This window comes from Dendrobates tinctorius, unplaced genomic scaffold (genome assembly GCF_039654945.1).
Source record: "Dendrobates tinctorius isolate UK_male_01 unplaced genomic scaffold, ASM3965494v1 ptg000086l, whole genome shotgun sequence".
In the NCBI taxonomy this organism is placed as follows: Eukaryota; Metazoa; Chordata; class Amphibia; order Anura; family Dendrobatidae; genus Dendrobates; species Dendrobates tinctorius.
The window spans coordinates 19,291,177-19,313,938 of NW_027361754.1; the positions used below are offsets into that span (position 1 = coordinate 19,291,177).

General features: G+C 44.3%; 1 protein-coding gene and 1 long non-coding RNA gene across 4 annotated transcripts in view; one reads left to right on the plus strand and one right to left on the minus strand.

Moving 5' to 3' along the window:
- The window catches only part of LOC141097742 (uncharacterized), a 58,222-nt gene that overhangs the window by 5,219 nt on the left and 30,241 nt on the right, over nucleotides 1-22,762 (minus strand). The gene's annotated exons all lie outside the window — the stretch shown is intronic.
- Nucleotides 17-18,533, plus strand: LOC141097746 (uncharacterized). Its single transcript, XR_012234040.1, has 3 exons — nucleotides 17-390; nucleotides 9,707-9,882; nucleotides 14,330-18,533. It is a non-coding gene; the product is annotated as an uncharacterized lncRNA (long non-coding RNA).

The window sequence follows — 22,762 nt, forward strand, 5'->3', positions numbered from 1 at the left end:
TACAATCTAAAAGTCCAAAGGTAACAAAAAAAATGACACGTACATGGGTGGTAACAATCTCAATATGCAGAAATGTGACGATAAATACAGTATGTCAATATACAGGAAATTGTAGCACTGGTTTCGTCAGTGAAGAGGAAAGTCCCCTAAGAAGCAGCGTTCATTGTGGACTTCCCTTTTTCTGTACACTTTAAATTGGATTTTGACTGACATGGTGAGTGATGGGATCTATCCACGGCTGCAGCCTCCGCAAAAATTAGGAGCCCTCTACTGTGTTGTGCACACAGGGGAATAAAACCAGGTGATCACGGGCTATGGCACACTGGATCTTACACAACTCTCTGTATACCCCGGATGCCTTTTGTTGAGACCACAGTAGTACACAGTCAGGTAAGCATCATGACTGCACATAAATCAGAAGATGAATGTAAGGGGATTAGTGTCTACACTCGCCTTACACTTCACAAAGGTGACACCTGTACGTGGAGCTCTAATGGCTGATGATGAATATCGTCAATTTTCAAATTCCAGTAAATAGTAATTTTGTAGGGGGGAAGCTCTCGGTCAGCAATTTCTAAGCCATATTTAAAAGAGATTTTCTACTTTATTTAATTCTTGGTTCTTTTCACAGCACCTAAAGATTTTAGACCACAGCACACAGATTGCCACCAGTCCTGACCACGATATGGCGCCCTACCCATCTTGCCACATGCTATGGAGACACACACTACATAAATTGTTAATTGGGTTCTGCTTTGTACAGAAATGCTGCTAACTGCTGAGGGAAAGGACATCTGTTAGGACACCTTCACACTGTGTTTAGGGGCATGCTCGGTGGTCCCGTTGGAGCACAAGTCTGAACTCCCCGCAAAACGGGATTTGAACATATGTGCCGACGGAGCCATAGACAGTAATGGTGCTGGCAGAGCAAACATGCTCTCTGACACGCATCATTTTCGGGAGTGTACGCCTACTGGAGTTGGACACTCAGACGTAGTAGACCCCATCCAAGTGTCTTCCTCCAGTAGGCATACACTCCCGAAAATGATGCACGTCAGAGCGCACCATTACGGTCCTTCACTCCATTGGCACATGACCTGATGGGCACACCGAGCATGCCCCTAAAACTGCTGTTATTGTGTACTGTGATCAAGATAAGGATTTCCTTGTTCAACATACTCTCATGGCATAGTGCCTCTCTAGTTACTCCGCCAAGCAGCAATCTGGGTATAATTTTTATATTGGTAGTATAATTCTTCATTGGTAACATTTGGAAGTAAATATTAGTTTTTGGTGGCTATCTTACTTTTACATACAGCTTATTAGACTCTGCGTCTGTCTGAATCTAGGCTTTCGTAGTTGTCAGAGCCAGATTCCATTGTTTGGCTTCCGGTTGCCTTTGCAACCATCAGCACCCCATGATCCTTTTGAATTCACATTAGATGTTACTTTATCATTCAGCCTGCAGTACCGTACCCTTAAGGTACTGTCACACTTAGCGATGTACCAGCGATCCCGACCAGCGATATGACGCGGTCAGGATTGCTGGTGCATCGCTAAGTGGTCGCTCGTGAGCTGCCACACAGGCAGATCTCACCGGCGACATTGCAGGGTTCGCTACTTACCAGTCAGACGAGGCGATCCTGACGTCCTCCCGCCCGCGTCCACGCGTTGCTCGTCGTCACAGCAGGAAGCCCAGCAGGAAGTGGCCGACGAGAAATGGTCCAGGACGTTCGCGTGCGATCAGCGATAACCAGCGGGGGAGCGGTCGGAGGTAAGTATCAGACATAGTGATATCGCTATAACGTCACAAAACCAATGACGTTATAGCGATCTTGCTAGCGATATCGCTTAGTGTGACAGGCCCTTTAGACTCTTTGTCTATTTGTATCTGGGCCTATAGATTTGATGGTCTCAAGGTTCCAATAAGAGACCATACACATTATATTTATGTCTGCTAAATGCGCTGATTTTTGCATGACTGACCAATTGTCATGGGCAGGAAACCACTGGGTGGCTCATTGGTTAGCACTGTTGCTTTGCAGCACTGGGGTCCTGGGCTTCTAAGTCCCACCAAGGAAAACATCTGCAAGGATTCTCCCCGGGTTTCCGTGGGTTTCCTCCAGGTTCTCTAGTTTCCTCCCAGACTCCAAACACATAATGATAGGGAATGTAGATTGTGAGCCCCAATGAGGACAGTGATGATATCTGTAAAGTGTTGAGGAATAGGATAGCTCTTTATAAGCAATGCATAACTATCGTAAATATATGGGGATCTGTGACATTCTTGATGTCAGATGTCCAGGGGAAAAAAAGATTGGGGCTGGTGAATTTCAACATGTCCAGTTCTTTCATTTCCAGTAGAGAAAAGTTTCCGCTAGAGGCATCTAATAAAGTCATATTGTATTGAGAACACATCAATGCATAGTGGAGCCAAACATGTATGTATGGGGCGTGAAAGAAGGGATTTTTAAAAATCAGATCTTGGATGATGAAAATAATCTACCGTAATAAAGTTCATTTTTAGCCTTCTTTTCAATTGAAAAAAGATGATGTCATACCTTTAACAGAGAAAAAAAATAAGGTCAGATGCACCCTGAAGATATCAGGGCGGGTAAGTAAAGTGATTACACAGAACTGCTAATACTTTAACATATCCAGAGAAGGTATTTAATCTGACACTAGAAAATCCATAAGAAAAATATTCAACAAAGGAGAAACCAAACTTTCATATATGTTTTTTTACAATTTTTTTCCAGCATAAAAATTTGCAAATCACTTTATTAGGGAATTTGTTTTCATTCCTGTATGAAAAAAAATTACATGTATGTGCCTTCCAAACTCTCCTGCCTTTTTCCAGTCTATATGTATTCAGCTGCATGGATAACAGAACATCCTCATTTGGAGTACAGCCAATTGCAGTGATGGGTCAGCAGACTGAGGAGATTGTTCTGAGGAGCACAAAATTCAGAGGAGGAGACCGGTGCTGAATCATTACTGCCATCATCCGTACTTCAAATGAGTACGTTATCATTTCAATTTAGATGAAGGCAGGGGAATAAACATGGAAAAGGAAGGGTGTTATGATTGGGTCACCGAGGTGGAAAGAAAGACCAAGCTAAGCCACAGAAAACCAGAGAGGTTGGTAACTAAGCGGATTGCAGACCCCTGATCCTATCCACACAACTAGCAGTAGCCAAGGAGCGTACCTACGATGATTCTAGACGCCTCGACACAGCCGGAGAACTAAATAAGCCTAAAGCAAGAAAGGTGAAATCTAAACTGCCCCAGAGCAGACCCCAAAGGAATAGATAGCCCCCAAACATATATTGTCAGTGAGACAAGATGAAAACACAAACGCAGGTAGGAAAATAGACTGAGCAAACGATGGGGCCCAAACTAACTAGACAGGACAGCAAAGGAAAGACACTGTCTGCAATCATGCAAAAACCCTCTGATAGAAAAATACTGAAGTCGCACGACTTCGCCCACTATATCAGCACTCTGGTATATTCTGAAACCAGAGCAAAAAGAGGCCAATCTAATAAGGGACAAAAACAAACTGGCACAAGCAGTAACATAAGGATGGAAATTCGGCACAGCCCCAGCCGGGGCTGGCTGAACACACAAAACTGAAATAGACAAAGCCAGATCAAATATGAACAACAGCAAAAGAACACTTAGCTGAGCATGCAGTGACAGCTGGAATCTAAGACCTCAGGAGGCAGGAAAAAATCACCAGCAGGGATAGAGGGAGTCGGCTGTCTTAAATCCAGTCAGAAACTCCAGATCTCCAATCGTCCTCCTCATTATCAGGTGGCAAGCCTCTGTTAAATTACCTCCAGTAACCACCAGAGGGAGCCCAGAAAGAGAACTCGCGACCCCTCTGTCAATATCACCAGCTCCACTACCTTCACTAGTAACCAGAGGTAGGCCAGAAAGCGAATTCACAACAGAAGGGGTTTTGAAGACACTTACATGCAATTTTTTTACATTAGGGATGAATGAGTAGTGAAATACTCGGACTCGCTATACTCGTTACGAGTAGCTCCTAATACTCGGGTATTCGTAACGAGTACAGCGAGTCCAATGTAAGTTTATGGTAAAGGCGAGTAATGGGCAGAGAATGTGTGTGGGCGGAGAATGTGTGTGCGGGGCTCTGCTGGCCTGTGCCGGACATCGTCTAATGGGACTACTTGTCCCATCCGGCTTTGCCCGCTACAGTGACATCATTAGCGGATGATGGGAAAGTAGTGTTCCCATCATCCGACTAATGTGGTGAATGTAAAAAAAATAAATAAAAAAAAAAAACACATATAGAACATACAACATATAACATACAGCACATACACATAACATACAACACAAAACAGAGTACATACTCACCGCACACACCTAATTCCCTGAAGCCATCGATCACCGGTAAAAAAATTAAAATAATAAAGCAACCTATACTCACCTTTCCGCCGTAATACCATTAATAACGAGGTTCCCACGTCGATCTCCCGTGGAGAGCAGCCATCGATCACCTGCAAAATTAAAAAAAAAAAAAACAACCTATACTTCCTGTCTGACGCAGTCCCTCTTTAAAAATGAGTGTCCCACGACGACCTCCCCTATAGAGCAGTCACATCAGCAAATGTGACCGCTCTGTAGGCCTCCAATGACACACTGACCGGAGATAACCTCCCGCAGTGTGTCATTGCAGTTCCTTTACGGCAGCACTGCTGCGTGAGAAAATTCTCACGCTGTAGTGCTAAAGTAAGTCACAGGTGAACTCCTGTAACCTCCGGCGGAGTGATACAGCGCTGGAACCCCTGGAGAGCCCCTGGGACCCTCGTTATTAATGGGATTATGGCAGAAAGGGGAGTGTTATGATTGAGTCACCGTAGGAGGCAAAAATAGAAATGCTAGCTAAGTCCAGAAAACCAGAGAAGTTGGCAGCTATCGGATTGCAGACCCCTGAACCTATCAACACAACTAGCAGTAGCCGTGGGGGGCTCCTACGATGCCCTAGGCCCCTCGATCACAGCCGGAGGACTACATAGCCTAAAGACAGAAAGGGAAATCTAAACTGCCCCAGAGCAGACCCCAAAGCAAAAGGCAGCCCCCCACATATAATGACGGTGAAGCAAGAAGAAAGAACAAAACACAGACAGAAAGATAGACTGAGCAAAGATGGGGCCCAAGCTAGCTTAGATAGGAAAGGACAGGAAGGCTGCTGTCTGCAATCCGTGAAAAAACCCTATGAAAATAAGAGCCAACAAACGGACAGTAAAAAAGGCCCTGAAGACGCTAGGCTTCAAAAAAGGCTATGTCAGTACTCAGGAATATTCTGAAGACAGAGCAACAGGCAAAAGGAGATTCAGCTCACCCCAGCAGGGAATGGCAGAATCCAGAAAAGCAAGGAAAACAAAACACTAATGCAAAAAGGCAAAGCAGAAATCTTAGCTTTTGATGAGCAGGAATCAGACTGGTTTCCTAGAAGTCCACAGAGAAATCACCCGCAGGCCAGAAGGGCGTCGGCAGCCTTATATCCAGTCATTAACTCCACTCAGCCAGTCATCATCATCAGCCACAGGTGTTTGACAATCAGGCTCACTACCTTTCTTCACCAGAAGAGGGAGTTCCTCGGGCCTCAGTAATGAAGGGGAAAATGAACTCACAACAGGGGAGTATAAGTTGCTTTATTATTTTAATTTTTTTACAGGTGATCGATAGCTTCGGGGAATTAGGTGTATGGTGCGCATGTACTCTATGTTTTGTGTTGTATGTTATGTGTATGTACTGTATTTTATATGTTGTATGTTTTCTTTCTTTATATTCACCACATTAGCCGAATGAAGGGAATACTACTTTCCCATCGTCCGCCAATGCTGTCACTGTAGCGGGCATAGCCGGATGGGACAAGTAGTCCCATCGGATGATGCCCGCACAGGCAGCAGAGTCCGCACACGCTCCGCACGGAGCACACACAGGCCCCGCACAGAGCCCAGCACAGAGCCCCGGCAGAGGCAGGCACAGCACGCACAGAGCCAACACAGGCCCCGCACAGCCCGTATGGGCCGCGCACAGCACCGGCAGAGCCCCGCACACTTCCTCTGCACACACATAGTCATAGCCTATGACTCATAGGCTATGACGATGATGCTGCACGGCCAGCCAATCACAGTAATGCCACAACAAAGAAGGCGGCGGCTTTACTGTGATTGGCTGACACATGCCAGGCGGGAAATACGAATATTGCGAGGCGAGTAGTGAAGAAAAACCTGCCTGATACCATTTCCAACTTTGCTGAAGCATCAGAGAGCAGGATAATGTTACTTTACGTTGCCAAACAGGCTTCACCATAATTTTCTGCAGTCATGACATTTTGCGAATTATCATACCTTGTACAGTGGTGGATTGTATGTAGGATATCACATTTCAACGGATGCAAGTGGAGCACAGTTTATATGACAGTCATTTTCCATCTCCAGAATAACTGGATGAATCTCTTTAATCTGTAAAATGTAAGCTCTTATGGTCAGCGAGGTCCTCTCTCTCTCCTGTATGGTGTAAGCTCTTATGGTCAGCGAGGTCCTCTCTCTCCTGTAGAGTGTAAGCTCTTACGGTCAGTGGAATCCTCTCTCTCTCATCTGTAGACTGTAAACTCTTAAGGTCAGCGGGGTTCGTTCTCTCTCTCTCCCATAGGATGTAAGCTCTTATGGTCAGCAGGGTCCCCTCTCTCTCCTGTAGAGTGTAAGCTCTTATGGTCAGTGAGGTCCTCTCTCTCTCCCCTGTAGAGTGTAAGCTCTTATGGTCAGCCACAGTTCCTCTCTATCTTGTTGTGAACACTTTTGACCTGGCTTATGAGTTTTGGCTCCCTCTGGTGGTTGCTGCTGGTAATGGAGCTGGTCTGGCTGACAGAAGTCAATCACAGGAGGACGATTGCAGGTCAGGTGTTACAGACTCGGGAGATTTAAGTGAGCAACCTTCCCTCAGTTCTTGCAGATGATTTGGTTTTCTTCCTGAGCTTTTAGGAATTCTGCTTGCCTCCTGCATCTTTCAGATAAGTTATTTGTCTGCTTGAATCTTTTTGCATTTGATCCATTTTTTGCTTTTCTCTGGTTTCTGCCTTGCTGGTGTGAGTCCAGCCTGGTTCCCTGCTGGGACCTGTGCTGGACTCTGTTTCATTTGCCACAGCTTATGTCAGTCTTTGCAGTATTTCTAATCCCCTGTTATATCAGTATCTTTTGTTTGCGTCCAGTCACACAAGAGTTCTGATTTAGTGGGGGAGAGGTTGTGTGGCCTCAGCATTTTTGCATATCAGATGTGTTGGAATTTTTCTTAGGGTTTTTTGCGTGATTGCAGACAGTATCCTTTCCTGTCTTGTTCCATCTAGACAGTTTGGGCCCCCATCATTTGCTTACTCTATTTTGTGCCTGTGTTTTGTGCCTCATCTTGTCTCACCGGCAATATATGTTCGGGGGCTATCTATTCCTTTTGGGTTCTACTCTGGGGCAGTTTAGCTTTCCCCTTTCTCTCTTTAGGCTTTCTTAATTCATTGACTGTGCCGAGGCGTCTAGGGCATCGTAGGTACGTCCCACGGCTAATTCTAGTTGTGTTGTCAGTTTAGGGGTCTGCAATACGCTAAGTTACCAACCTCTCTGGTTATCTGGTTGCCTCGACTATTCCCCTGTTATCCTCCTCGGTTACCTAATCATAACACTATCCCCTCTCTCTCTTCTGTACAGTATAAGCTCTTATGGTGTCATGTCGGACGCTGTTCACACCACAGCGTCCGGCAGGCAGAGGTAGTTCCACCTCCAGCCACTATAGCCTCAGTGGCGCCGGCTTGATCTTCAGGCTCTCGGGGGTTAATCCTGCTGGAGACCAGGTTGGAAGGTTAGTCACGCCCACGGTCTTTAAATAGTCATACTGGCATATGGGCGTCGCCGATTATAGCTTGTGTTTTCATACCAAGTGGTTCCGGTCTGGAGTGGAGGTGTTGCAGAGAGAGAGATTCGTATCTGGTGTCGTATGATCCGTCGTTATCCTTTTTCCTTCCCATATTTGTGTTTAGTTGTGCCCTGTTCACATTACTGTATATTCCTGTGTGTGTGCGCGGCGCAGTGCAGTTTAAGTTCTCCCTGTCTGTCTTATTTGTGTGGGAGCTTTGGTGGTGTGTCTCCTCACTGGGTGGAGGGTTAAGTGCAGGGCTGAGCAGGAGATAAGGAAAGGGTGGAGGCTCAGGCATTTGCACCTTCAGCAAAAACCCTGGGTTGAGGGTCAGACAGGGTTTCCCCTAGTGAAAGGGACACCACAGGGGCCCCGGGTATTTCTGCCTTAGTTGTCCTAAGCCCCGCGTGACATATGGTCAGCGTAGTCCTCTCTCTCATCTGTAGAGTGTAAACTCTTATGAACTGCTGGTTCCTCTATGTCTCCTCTCCCCCACATGTGTTTTCCAAGTAATTAAAAGCTTTCCAGTCTTGAGTTTCCCACAAATTTAGAAGCCGCAATTCAAAATTTTGTGGAAAATTTGGTAAAATTGGCTAATTCAAATTTCAAATGATCCACTCATCTCTAAAGCTCAAAGAATGTGAGCAAAATACATGTTCTTTCACTTGAGCTTGAACCCTAAAATCACAGGTTCTTAATAATAAATGACTGTTCAGACTAAGGACACTGGGCAAGGGCTGTGTCAATGAATGTTATTGAATCTCTAATAAACTGTGGAATTTATTTTTAATGGAAAATGATGTATATTGGTGTATGAGAGCATGAAATAGTGTAAAAACACAACATTCAAGATTGTTAAAATATTACCTCTGTATGACACTTTAGAGAATGCAGAAGACGCAGGATAGGAAAAAAGTGGTCAGACAATCCGCGCTGTGAATCACTATAAACAATTATTACAGTGGTCTTCATTCGACGCGTTTCGAAGTTTCACAGAACTCCTTCCTTTATCAAAGTTAATTATTAAACATTATCTACTTATGTAGTAGAAGAGAAATTACCGGAGGGGATAGGTGTGGGTTATTGTGTGTATAAGGTAAACAATGCAATAGATGTACATTAAATTAGTTTTTGGGTTTAACCCTCTTTGTTTTGCTTGTATCTAATATGATGATCCACAGTGCCTCTCTATTATGGAGTAGACGTTAGACCTGTCCCCTTCCCTGGCCGTCCTGTTCACATTTTTTGCAGTTGGACTTCGTTAAAATGTTTTTGCTGACACTTTAGAAGTGTCACACAAATGTTCATTAATGCGTCGACTGTGCTGGCTTACAAACCATGTATTTTTTATTGCACATTTATTTATTTAACAACCTTTGGCTCAACCTCGAGCCATGATGACTTGATGGATGAACACTCTGTAGGATGATCGATCTTGTACAAGCCTATATAGGTCCACCATGTTCGTCTCCACTGTTATCTGGATAGTATCAAGCCATCGTGTTGCTGGTAGTCCTATTTGCCTTGTTCCTTCTATTCTTGCGACTATGATGTCCTTCTTCAGTGATTGCTCTCTTCGTTTGATGAGTCCAAAGTAGACAAGTCATAGGTTGGTGATCCTTGCTTCAAGTGACATGTCTGGATTGGATTGTTCCAAAATTGATTTGTTTGTTGTTCTTACCATCCATACTATTAATAACATCCTTCTCCAGCACCACTTTTTCAAAGGCATTGATTCTTCCTGTCTTGTTTCTTTATCATCCAGGTTTCGCATCCATAAGTTACAACAGAAAACACCAGACTACAATCCATGTCTTCATCACCAGTGAAATGTTCCTCGATTTGATGACCTTGTCCAGTGACTTCATTGATGATTTGCCCATAACCATTCTCCTGTGCCTTCCGGTGTGGTCGCTGCATCTTGATTGATCTTTGATCCGAGTAGGTTGAAGTCCTTTACAACTTCCATTTCATTGCCATCCAAGTCACATGTGTCCCGGTCGTACCTGGCAATAGATAATATCTTTGTCTTCTTTGTATTGCACAACCTATGGCCAATTGAGTAATCTACATAAGGAGTAGTGCAATTTGTCAATCAATTCAGATGAAAAATCTGCCCCTTCTTCATTGAGATCATCCATCTTGTGAGTGTATGGGGACACAAACTGCTTTTTATTTTGTAGAAGGCAGAAAATAGCTCCATTCAGCGCTCCTATTTGCTGCGCGGCAAAGACTGATTTCTCAAAAAAAATGTATCAAAGAAAATAAGCCAGCAGTCACTGCTCTAAAATCTTCCACATTCTTCAATATAAATATGATTAAATAATAGGACATGGATGACAAGTATAAAATATCAGGCAACAAGTTTCTGATTGACTTAGCTCTTAAGGGGGTTTTACACATAGCGATATCGCTAACAATATCGCTAAAGCATCACCGATTTGGTGACGCAGCAGCGATATCGCTATGTGTGATACTTGCCTCCGACCAGCTCCCCCGCTGGCTATCGCTGATTGCGCAGCTCCATTTCTCGTCGTCGGCTTCCTGCTGGCGCCGACGAGCGACGCGTGGACGCAGGCGGGAGGACGTCAGGATCGCTGCGTGTGAAAGGTAAGTAACGACCGCTAGATCGCTGCTGCATCGCTGTGAGATCTTCAGGTGAGAAAGCTCACTAGCGATCATTTAGCGATGCACCAGCGATCCTCACCGGGTCATATCGCTGGTCGGGATCGCTGGTGCATCGCTAAATGTAAAGGGGCCTTTAGTCAAAGCCTGCATATTAATGCAAATAACAAAAGACTGACTGTCACTTCCAAACAGAAAACTTGTGTGTACAGTACAGGTGCAAACTAAGAGTAGCCATCTCTATACATAACAAATAAAGTTGCATTCTGTAGCACTATAATATATAAACATGAAATATATGAAATATGAATAGCATTACTGCTCTAGGTAATGAGAATAGTGAAGATACTTAGCACATAATTTGGACAATAAATGCATGCCCAGCAGCCAACAACAAGGCCATCTCTCGTTGCCGGAACCTATCTAATGTGAATCCTGACCTAGGCTAAAGCCTGCATTTATGGGTAGGTAGGATCCTACTGCAAATAAAACCGCAATGAGTTGGTGGGTGGAGTGCTCGGTCAGAGAACCAATATACAAATAACAAAAGACTGACTGTCACAAAAGACTGACTGTCACTTCAAAACAGAAAATTTGTGTGTACAGGTGCAAACTAACTTTGTTTGTTATGTAGCGAGATAGTTACTCTTAGTTTGCACCTGTATGCACCAGTTTCCTTTTTGGAATTGAAAGTCAGTCTTTTGCTATCTCCATGATGAAGAATTGACATATAAAGCTGTAGTATCACAAGTTATCCCAATGTACCTTGATAATAATCATATTTAATTTAGCTGTACTGTCCTGCTTTTCTTGTCACCAAAAATTGTTATTTTGTATCATCCCACGAACAGATTTTCAGCTAGATATTCATTGCTCAAAACTAGAGATGAGCAGATCAGTCAAAAATAGAATTTGCTTATTCAAGCAGATGTTCTATCCAGACCCCGGAGAATAAGAAGATATAAAAAATATAGTAATCCTTATACTCACCTCACCGCTCCCCTCTATGACCCTTCCGCTCCTCCCTGTCACCTGTCATGTCTTCGCTGCATCTTCAGATCAACGCCGCTCGCACTGTGATCCCGGGAGGGTTTTCTGCATGGCTTTTTGCTCACTTGCGCAGAATCCTCTGGAGGCTATCTAAAGATACAGTAAGTACTGGACAGGTGACATGGAGGGGTTGGAGATGTGAGACGTAAGATGGCCTTTTACGGTTCATAAAATTGGCGGGCAGTGCTCGCTATTTTGCTGAATCTATGCGGATGCGAATTATAAACTAAAATCTGTATTCAATTCCACCCATATTTATTAGCTCATCTCTACTTACAACAAGCAGCCGTAATGGTCGAAGGAATTTTCCTTTATATGACTTTCTAAAGGACATAGAAAGTTGGGATGACTGGATACTCCGGACACATGAATTTAATTTGAAATTTAAGGGATCGTTTTAATAAGCGATGATGCTACGGCGTGGTTCCCAGCATTGTGCCCTTTATTTCATGTGATGTAAAAGTACCAGGTCCAATAATTAGTATTCTTTTCTCCCACCCTTAAGGAGTCAATAAATTTATGTTATGGACTTGAGATGCTTTGTAAAGATCACATGATTTTAATTTATTTGTAAACCACTGTAAGTAGTGTACCAGAGCATCCAATGGGTGCCAACCAAAAGTATCAAGTAGGGTGCAAGACGGACATTGATAGAAAAAGTAGAAAGGAGGTTTGTGTGGATCCAAATGTCCTTGACTTCTTATGATTGGACAGAATGCTAATAAGGCGCTTTACCTGATCAATGAGATAGCTCTACATAGCTGATCTTAACAGTTTTCCACTTGGGCTGCAGGAGAAGCCAAGTGTGATGTTGGCATAGTGTTCAGCTTTATGTCATGGAGAAAATTGTGCACTTCATAGATGGACAGTTATTCCTGCTGGCAATGATCTGTATGATCAGATAGGGACAAGATGGTTGGAAGGAAGTTATTTGAGAAGAGGAATGATAAAGTGAATTTTCTTAACGAGTAGCAAAAGGTTATAAAGCTGCTCCGATGCTACATACCCAACACTTTCTACTTAGTACCATCTCTGACAGTGACCCCTAAAGTCAATCCCTAGATTTAATGATAGTATTTTTAAAGTTGAGCACCGTGATTTCCAAGGCTGCAATGTATGTCCAATGTGTGAAGACACGTGTGACTGGATACCTCGCCTCCAGCAGGGTGAATTTCTAAGACACTCGTGACCCTGGATACACCGCCTCCAGCAGGGCGAATTTCAATAATTACACGTGTAGCTGGATACACTGCCTCCAGCAGGGTGAATTTACAGAGTAAAAGGGAACACCGGGGAAAACAGTTACAACGGTGGGCCCTGCTCTAGGGAACGGGGACGTGGAGACCTCCTGCACTCCCTTGAGCCAGTGTCCCTGCACTCCTCACGTTCTCACGCTCCCTATACAAGCTCCTCACCTGTCGCCGAGCAGGATACCTTTAAACCCTAGCTCACCCTGCACCTATCCCTTACTAGTGAGCTGGATGGTGCAGAGACGAATCCCACCGCTGCACTAATACACACACCAGGAAAAATACACAAACAGGGAAAACACCACTTAGCTTTGCTCTGTTGCGATCGCTCCCAGCAACAGAGTCCAGCACCTGAGTACAGCTTTCCTCCTGAATAGCTGCTACTTCTCCAAGGCTTTGTCAGAGCTGCAAGGAACTCCACTCTGTAGCTCCTTCCACACCAGGGCTCTGAGTAAGCTGCAAGGAACTCCTCTCAAGCTCCTTCCTTCACCAATGATGGTTGGAAAAGACCACTATCTCCAACAGTGAGTGACACCAGTTGACACTCCTTTATAGACAAGAGCCAGAGTAATCACACCTGCTAGTGATTCCCGTGCAATAACGCTAGCCACCACCGGGGGCAAACTAGAACTAAAGATACCACTGTGTAATGACCCTAATAGCCACCGAGGCAAAACTAACTTTAATAAAGCAGCTTAAAGGAAAAAAAAAAAAAAAGGTTATGTATGCTTTTATCTGTCACAATCCAGCATGGATCGTGACACAATGTCTCAAAGTCGAAGGAAAGAACGGCACTCCTAAGATCAGTGGTCCCCAACCTTTCTGATCTTGAGAGCCACATTCGCTTAGAGAGAAGGTCGTGAGCCACATTCAGCTCTCACCCCCTTCAAAGTAGTGTCAACCAAAGCCCCCATTACAGGTATAGTGATAACCAAAGCTTTTTCACAGATATCACTCTAAAGCATTACACTGAGATCCAGGGGTTCCCACAATCCCCCCCCATTCAGTATTCTCCCATCAATGACTCCCAACACACTGTCACATCCAGCTTTGAGCACCTCCTCCAACAGGTAGTACCATCCTCCAGCGGAACATACCTAAAACATCTTTAAACCCCTAAGACCAGTAAATGTTCATCCGGATCTGCATTTCTGTGCAGGGCTACTCACAAAATTCACCATTTTGAGATGTACTCTTTATACCTGTTTGCTAGACCTGGAGCTAATGCACCAAGCTGGCAGACAGTCGCGAGCCACAATTCATGGGACCGCGAGCCACATGTGGCTCCCGAGCTACAGGTTGGGGACCCCTGCCTTAGATAGTGATGAATTCCGTGTTTTTTTCTGTCCTGTGTCTCATTAGGAGGTATCCCAGTAATGCCAGATTTCAACCTTTTCTACATTCAGGTGATTCTTCTATCTTTTTGCACATTTACACATTAATTCTCCTTTTCTAAATTGCAGGTTCTCACACATTTTAAAGAAATGCAAGCAAGACATCCTGGAAGAAGATTCTATACCATGTACCATGGGACAACACTAAGTGCAGCTTATAGTATCATCAACAATGGATTCAAAGTTTCTGATGGTGGGATGTTGGGGAGAGGAGTCTACGTTAGTACAGATATACGGAAGGCATCAAGTTATCCAATAAATACAACAGATCCTAAAGTCGTATTGGAGCTTTCTGTAAGAGTGGGAAAGGTTAAGAAGATTGACCGTCAAGATCACCCTATGCGGCTCACCTGGCACGATCATGGATACGACTGTGCTTGGGTACCTCCCAATTGTGGCATGGTGAATAGTGAACGCCAGGAAAACTGTATTTATGACCCTTGGAGGATTAACGTGACTGACGTCACGAGTGGACCTCCTGGACACATCAATGCTTTAAGAATGTTAATTGAGAGAAAAAAGCGAGAAGGCAGAAGTGTCAGAAGCTGGAATACGTGAGGATGAAATCAGAGAGTTTGCTCAAACTTATAGAAAACATTAGCCTTAGAAAAGAGCTGAAACTGTGTGTTGTTGCCCATCTTTAATAACCAAAAAGTTGAAATTTTTTGGCTTAACAATGAAGTCTCCATAACATTCTTTCCCTAAATTGTTCTACTCATATACAGTATAAGTTGCAAATATATTAAAATAATACTTCCTCAGTTTCTTGTGCTGATCCTGTCCTCTTTTGAGTCTTGTGACCTAAAACAGACTAATGTGGTCAGGTCACACAGGGGTTTAGGGTTACGGATCCTCGTTCTTAGGCTCCATAGGCTTATATTGGTGTAAGTAGCCAGCTCCTCACCCAATAGTCCCTTTGTGAGCTAGCAAAAAAGTCAAACATTCACGTAACCCAGAAGAGGACTGGAGAGGTGCTGGAAACTGAGGAAGATTTTGATTGGAAGCATTTTAATACAGTTACACTACTTCTCTTACAAAATTAGGAAAATTTAGGGTTTTTTTTTTTAATGAGACTTCTTTAAAGGCAAAGACAGCAGCAACAATGTGCAGTTGTAGCATGATTCACATTACATCTATTAAGATAACATATCACAAGCCATTGACCTATGTCAAGTGAAATTTTATCAGTGCGTGCCATTGATTGTCACTTGTTTACTTGTATTGAAATAATTCTTTGTTGCACACTGTATGCTTCTAAAATTGTAATACTGCGATGTACATTCTACCTATATAGTGGTCATGTATTTATTTTTATTTCCGAAAGACTTTGGGATCGTGCAGTAGGTTTACAGGTGTCCATAACATAGGCAAGTTTGTCAACTGCTATGTTCCAAGGTCTCACACTTTTTGTAACACTGAACTATGAACGCTTTGGTTTTTACATATAAAAGTTACTGTCATAATAATGATGAACCGTGATGATAATAGTGATTATGATGACAATATAATGTCAATTAGGTCAGCAATTAGCTGTGATATACAAGTTTCAGAACACAGAATGTCAGTGCTATGATTATCATACATCTTATTATACAGGTCTACTTATCTGCAGACCGGTCAGAGTGCCCTTGCTGAACCATATCCACCGGCGAAACCACCTACAATAGGAATGTAAAGTCCAGTTCTGGACTATAGAGCAATGGTGGGGTTTGATGAATCACATTTCCTTTTCCATCATGTGGATAGGTGGGTGGGTGGAGATTGCTTAACTTGGAGAAGAAATGGCACCAGAATGCACTATTGGAAAAACACAACCTGGTGGAGGTAGTGTGATGGGGCTTTGTTCCGCTGGAAATGTGCTTAAATATGATGCATACCACCTGCTAAACATTGTACAGATAACGTACTACTTTTCAAGGCAGCGGGACTACCTACTGGTGGTGCACCTTTCAACAGTATAATGGTTGGTCAGGAATTGCCTGAGAAACAGGACAAAGATCAAGGTGATGACTGGTGTAACAACCCTGCTGACATCACTACATAGCCTCCCATCCCCCACATACCAACTTACTCACTGCTCCAGGCCATGCTGTGACTTCTGTCTTCTGTCAGCTCCATGCTGTGCATGTTTCCTGGCTGTGTGCTTAGGGGGCGGCGCCAGAACTCTCTGGCTCTTATGGAATCAGGGTGCACCTGTCTAATGTATCACTGACCAATTACCAAGAGCCCTCTAGTATTTAGGGCAGCTCCACCCAGTGGATCTTTCCTGTGCAATGTGTTAACTCAGTTTCTTGCTGCTGAGTAAGCCAGGTCCTGTCCTATATTTTGCCTTCTCTGGAGGCTTTATTCCTAGTCTCTGTACCTTGCCTAGTATCTCTGTCCGCCCTCCAGGAGACAGAATATCCTGGTCCCTGTGCTATTTCTCCTTGCCTTGTCTCATCCTGGTCTCTGTGTCTTTGTTCTAGCCTTGTCTCGCACCTATCTTCTCTGCCCACCAGGAGGCAGTAAATCCTGGTCCCTGTGTCCTTGGTCCTGTACCTTATCTCGTACCGTTACCTTGTCTGAACTCTGTCCTACCTCTGTCTGTCAGTCTCCTTGTCTGTGGCTCCTTTTCCTGCTGTGTCTTTCCTTGTGTCCTCTCTGTCTGCTTGTGCTCTGTACTCTTGCGGTTCTGCCGTGTTTTGCTTCTGCTGCTGCAGAACCTCTTGCTGCTCTCCAGCTCTTCTCCGCAGCCTTGCGGTTATCCTCCAAGTGTTAACACGTCCAAACCTGTTCCATCATACTCCACTCCTTCCTGTCATTATCCATACCTGCTCCTCCTGTGTGAACAGGTCTCTACCTGTCCCTTTATACACCCTTCCTTCCTACCTGTACCAGTACCTGCACCCGCTGTGTGAACAGGTCTCTACCTGTTCCTTCATATACCACTCCTGCCTGCCCTGTGTCCCAGCCGTGCCTGCTGTGTCTGTGCCTGAATGCCTGGGTACCAGCCGTGCCCACCTGCCTGCCTGTCAGTCGCACCAGTCCTAGTGTCCTGTTCCCCAGTGGGATCAGCAGCCACAGCCAGGCACCACCCTGGAGTGGAACCTGGAAGCTGCCTGCCACACAAGCCTGACCTCACCATCAGAAGCTCCAATGAAAACCAAGGGAGCCGTCTTAGTCACGCCCCCTCCAGGGTAATATGGTTTGTGGCACAGTGGGGCCACAACCCCCTGACTCACGCCCACCAGTCAGGGCGGAGCGTGACAACTGGTTTCCAATTAAACTGATCTCAATCTGATTGATAATGGGGTGTGCTAGAAAACCAAGTCTGATCAATTTAGTCCACTCCAAGCAACTGCTGCTAACGTCTTTATACCAGGTCCATAGGACACCTTCAGAGGTTTTGTGCACTCCATGTCTGGTTCAGAGCTGTTGTCACAGCACAAGGTGCAAAATATTCTTCAGATGGCTTAAATGTTATAAAGTTTTGATGTATATACTTTCTTTTCCTTAAAGGGAAACTGTCAGAAGAACTAAGCCTCTAAGCGATCTATATGGGCCTATAGGTCATAGGAAGCTGAATAAAATGATACCTTGATATCCGTGATCCAATGTCTTATTCCAGAGAAAAACGTGTTTTTCTTAATTTGTAAATTATCTCCTCCATATTATGGGGAGGATGTTACCTGTAAAAAAAAACCTCTGCCTCCAGAGCTTATTTTAAATGGAAGGGGGACTTACCAGTGTGAGACAAATAACTAACACAGAACAAGGAGAAACACATTTCTGGCAGTTCTCTGAGCTCTGCTGTATTGCAACAATGTTGCAGCCCTGTCTGACTATGAGCTGGAAGGTGAAGCTGAGCGGAACCTGCAGATGTATCAATTATAATCACACACAGCTCTGCAGTGAGATCAGGAGAGCAGAGAGTGGCAATCACACTGGTAACTTTCCCTTTAAGTAAACTAAGCTCTGGAGGCAGAGTTACCTTCTGGGCATTGTCCTCCCCAGAGCTTGGATGAGGAGTGAAAAGATGATTTAGCCACAAAGGACCTTATATGAGGCACTCAAGTATCACTCTTCTCAGCTGTCTATAACCTGTATGGTCATTTAAATAGTCTACATAGGTCAAATGATCTTGAACTACATGAAAACTAACATCTTTACCAGAGGGAACTGTTATAGTTTTATGTATAAAATGGCAATAAAAGGTCCAATACACTTTTTAAAAACCTTAGTATGTGCATCTATATTTTTGGTTGATGGTCCTAATAAATGGCTGTTTCTGGGATGTTTTGTGGGTGTTTTTGTGTGGATCAGAGTCAATGCTTAAAATGGATTTCTGAAAAATACTCAGAAGCAACAATTTCCAATCTACCATTACAACTTTCCCATCTGTTGTACTAACCCAAGGGCATCAATATCATAGTAAAAGGGAGTCTGAGACTAAATGACAGTTCAAACCAAGCCCAGTCCAGCAGTGCACTCTTGGCATGGCAGAGCAGTTTAGTGCACCTTTCCACCTACTTGCTATGAACAGAAGGGCCGAAGTAGATGGAAAAAAAGTAGTTGGGAAGGTGCATTGAACTGTTCGGCCACACTTAGGATGCACCAAGTCTATGTGCTTCGCTTTAACAGTCATTAAGTGCTGACAGACTCCTTTGAACTAACGATGTTCTTGAGGCTGAACCGACAGCGCTCAGCTTTAAGTCAGAGGGATGGCGTCACCACTGGTTTAGTCACCGCTCTGTGTATAGAGAGAAACAGCAGTAACCGTGTCAATGCCGGGGGCGCGGTTACTGCCACTATTGTTCAGGACACCAAAAGAGGCTGAGCTGAGAGTATGAGAGACAGAGATATGTAGGGTGAATTAAAGCTGTCATCAACCCCAACTACCATTACCCCAACTGCAACCAGGGCAATTGGGCAGAGTCGGGCAAAGTGCCAGAATTGGGGTATATAATGTGATGTGCCAATTCTGGGGTGGCTGCAGGCTGCAATTTTTAGGCTGTGAAAGGTCCAATAAACATGGACCTTCCCAGCAAGATAATATAAGCCCTCAGCTGTCTGCTTTACCTTGGCTGGTTATCAAGAATAGGACGTACCCCATGTCATTTTTTTCAAATTGTTAATTTTCTAAAACCAGACTAGAAACACCTGTGTAAATACAGTTACAATGCATGTGCTTTTCTTTAACTGCAAATTTAACACATCTTATAACTAAGACCGGATGACATGATGTAGCCGGTCCAATCACATTAATGCCGGTAGCCATCATTGCTATGGCACTACCGTGTATGACAGGCAATCCCCGCATGTTTATTGGCTGTCTTAAGCTGCATAGCATTCCAGGATGGGACACGAGCATGACGCTCAAGCACCCTGATACTTAAACGAGAAACGAGCGTACCCGAGTACACCAATGCTCGGTCAAGTAGTGGCGAGCATGCTCACTCATCACTAATTAAGAGAATGCAAATTTTGATGGGAGAACTTCTTTAAACAATAGGGCACTTTCTGATTACAAACTAAGTTGCAGAATAAAGAATTATTTTCCTCAATATCTTCAAAAACATATGAAATTGTTTGCTCAGGGTAAGTTTACGATCAGAAGCACAATCCACAGAAAGTGGTGGACCTGTAGCAATAAGGGATGCAGACAATTTGCCAGACACTCTGAGACTGCAGCCACTGAATCGACCCCCAGACTGCAGCCACTGAATCGACCCCCAAACTACCATATTGATAGCAGCCAGCTCTGTTGAACTATCTCCTTCTGATAACTCACCAAAAAGGTAGCAATTTATTATTATGCTTTACTTAGATAACGCCATCATATTACGCAGTGCGTTACAGTTATCATCACTGTCCCCAGTGGGGCTCACAATTTAAATTCAGTATCAGTATATCTTCACAGTATGGGAGGAAACCCACTCAAACATGGGGAGAATACGCAAACTCCTTGCAGATGTTGTCCTTGGTGGGATTTGAACCCCAGGGCTACAAAGCAACAGTGCTAACCACTGAGTCACCATGCTGCCCAACTTCAGCTTACTGCTTGGCACAGGCTGGAGCACTGCTGCGACCTTGATCTTCTTTATTCCAGCACACGATGTAGGTTTGTCCTATTTCATGGTGACAGTGATGAATCCTGATTTCTAAGAACTATGCATCAGAGTACAGAAGTACAGAAATTATAGGCATAGTATGGTGCCATAAAGGGCAAAATATTAGCAGGATGGGGCAGCTGGAGGTCACTCTTTCATGTTTGGAACAGGGCACAACTAAAAACTAGTGGACCCTAGTGCAAAAGTTCAGAATTTTAGGGCGCAACCTTTCTTGATCACAGGTTGAAAAGTCCATGCAGTCTACTCGCAGATGACACAGAAAGAACAGAATTATTTTGTATTATTTTGAGTCAGATAAAACCACAGCACTTAGGGTGCAGAAATTAGCATAATTGCCAACATTTGTGTTAATAAAATAGGGATGCTTAGCCCATTCTCACTTTACCCAACCCCACCTAGCACCCCCCATTTGTGGATGGGAGTAGTGGAAAACCCAACTCTTCCTGGCACGGGAAACTGGGACTCTGCAAATATGCAGGGATTATTTCCAAGAAATTTAGTCAGTCCCAAAATTTGGGACAGTGGGCAAATGTGTGCAAAGTTGGTGTCACAATAAAGCCTAAAGGATGAGCACGGGCAAATATGAAGGCACAACGACTGACTTTCATTTCTCTAAGGAAAATGTTTTTACACTAATTCATGAAGTCTGATACACATTTTTTACGACTTTACAAGTACAAAAATATTAGCAATAAAACCTGCTGGAAAAGACAAGGTTTTGGTGCTGCCTCTTGTGGAAAGCCCCTGAAGAAGCTGTGACTAATAACCTTTTACTGCACATTTTTAATTGACCAACTTGAGACACTCGGATCTTCAGATGGCAGCTGCTTCATAGCCAACTCCAACCTTACAGGGTATCTATACAGTGGGCAAGAAGGACAACAAAGATCACCATATTGTATGTCAGGTATAGAAATGCTAAAATACCGATAGTTCTGTACTCCCTACATGCTGGACGATATTGGCGCATAACTGATCCAACTGACTTTATTAAAGAGGTCCTTCAGATTTCCATCATGGGGGGCGGTCATTTTACCAAAGAGCCTGGTCTGAGACTACATATGTGAGCAGAGTCTTAAGAATTGATTTTCTCAGAACTATGTTGAGTCAGACATTTCTAAGGGGGACATCCACTTTGATATGAATGTTGAACCATAAATAGTCTTTGCTATTAGTGGGGCAATTAGTTTATGAATTGCGATATCAAATATAGACACTTTTGAGCCAATTTAATTGCGATCAAAGTAATCTGTTTTTGGAGTATGAAAGGAAAGTACAGTATACAAAAGTCACAAGGATCTTGCTGCCGGTTGGTTTCAAAAATCAGAGCTGTAGAGCCACCGTTCTAACCATAGAGCAACGGTGCCCTGAGTCAGTTCTGGTGGGAACAGGCCCACTAGTGACATCTCTAGAAATCAGCTATAATTTGTGGCAAAACCTTGTATGAATGTTAGCACCACGCCGGCTTCCTGTCAGTTCACTCACCCGTGCTTCAGTTGGTCCCTCTCCCCCTCATGCTCCGAATGCTTCCAGCAGCACTTTCAGCCGGGCCTCTGGCCATGTTCTAAGGGCTCCCGCCCTCTTAAAGGGCCAGCGTGTGCACTTGCTATTTCCTCCCCAGCCAATGGTTTTGAGGCATTATGTATATATTGCTTCCTCTCCACTTGCTTGAGCAACCTTCTTGTTTCAGTCTAGGCTGTGTAAGGTCGCATACAAGTGCAAATCCCGCCTGCTGCACTCAAGCAAATTCCACTTGCTGCACTCTGAAGCAAATCGTCTCTGACACCAACTCTGTCTGTTGCACTCTTATGCAAGCTCTGCCAGCTGCTTCATCCAGTCTGCTCTTCAGGTCCAGTTGCTGCGCGACTGTTGGTCTGCCCTGGAGTGGTACCTGGCGATCATCGGGAGCCAAGTCTATCCTCACCATCAGAGGCTCTAGCGAATAGTCAGGTGATCGCTTAGTCACACCCCTCCAAGCTCTCTACGGTCCTTGGACAGTGGTTCCACAAACCACGTATGTGACAGTTCGCTCAAGCCATGGATCCCGGACGCTGCCCCTGCCCATACAGACCATGTACCCGGAGACTTCCCAAACAATTTGCTTAGTTCAGGATCCTGGTCCCTAAACTCGCAGCCCCACCACGTTTTGACAGCAATCTGAAGCTCTGCCGCGGGTTCATCAACCAGTGCCGGCTAAATTTTGAACTTCTTCCACACCACTTCCCGCTGGATCGAGCAAAGGTGGCGTTTCTAATATCGCACCTTGGAGGCGAGGCCCTGGTGTGGCTGAATCCGTTGTAGGAGAGAGAGGATCCGATCATTTCCAATTTGCCAGTATTCTTGGAAGCTTTCTGCAAAGTGTTCGATGAGCCCGGGTGAACCACCTCAGCGG